Genomic DNA, 1,276 nt, shown 5'->3' with positions numbered 1-1,276 from the left:
AATTAGATTTACAAATATTTAATTACCATTTTATTCAATTTGATTAATTTCAAATTGTAATAATGTATTTTTTTGAAGTTACAAAAAATAATGTTCTTTCTTTATTACACTAGCATTATATATATATTCTATATACACAAATAAATATAATATAACAACATAAACTTGTTTTCTCCGATTCATATGAAAACTTTTTAAGTTATCCACCAAAACAAATTAATTAAATCAGTCAAATTGTTAGAATACAGAAAATTAATATATAATTTTATTTTAAATTAATTTTTTTAAAAAGTGTATTTTCATTAAAAAAAATAATAAATATGTAAAACTGATTTGGTGGTAATTTTTATGATATATATATATATATATATATATCAATTATGTGAAAGAAATAAAGGCTTTATAAGGAAAAAAAATCTTAAATACAAAACTCTAAAAATTAACCAAAAAAAAACTAATAAAAACTAAACTATGATATCACTTGAAAGCTTCTTAGACAATATTAATAAAATATTTAAGCGATAATTAGACAAATTTGATTTTGTTTGTCTGCCAAAACTTTATTATTAATTAGCATCAGTTATTTCAAGATGTTTAAGAAATGATGGACAAAAAAATAGGATGGACATAAATGATATATGAACTATGAATAGTACTTTTTAAAGCTGATTTAGATAACACATCTGCACATCCATTTCTAGTCTTTTTTTATGCATAAATTCAATTTCTTCAGAGCAGTTATTCCACAAAGAGATCGTATGAGATTTTGTTTTGATATTCCGATTTGTTTCTTGATTGTTAAGAAGATTGATAACTGTAAAAATGTCTCTTTCGAATATGATATGTCTATAACCGAGTCCCCAACATGAAACAAGTTTGTTTAAAAAGTAAATAATTTCATTTTTCTTATATTATATAATAAATATATATTATTTACTGATAATAAAAATATAGTTATTCATCTATCACAAATATCTATTCAAATATATGAATCAAGTACAAGAATCAAACAACATAATGATTTCTACAAAGAAAATTTAAAAAATATATTTATGTTACGTAGTCTTATTTTATATTCTTTAAATAATGTAATACAATATTATACATTATTTTTTTAGAATTGAGAAATACATATATCAGTTAGATAAACTAAGCGATAATTAGACAAATTTGATTTTTTTTTTCCAGCCTAAAGTTTATTATTAATTAGCATCAGTTATATCAAGATGTTTAAGAAATGATGGACAAAAAAATAGGATGGACATAAATGATATAT

The sequence above is a fragment of the Brassica oleracea genome, chromosome C6, assembly GCF_000695525.1.
Source record: "Brassica oleracea var. oleracea cultivar TO1000 chromosome C6, BOL, whole genome shotgun sequence".
Taxonomy (NCBI): Eukaryota; Viridiplantae; Streptophyta; class Magnoliopsida; order Brassicales; family Brassicaceae; genus Brassica; species Brassica oleracea.
Note: the sequence above shows the minus strand (reverse complement) of the source record.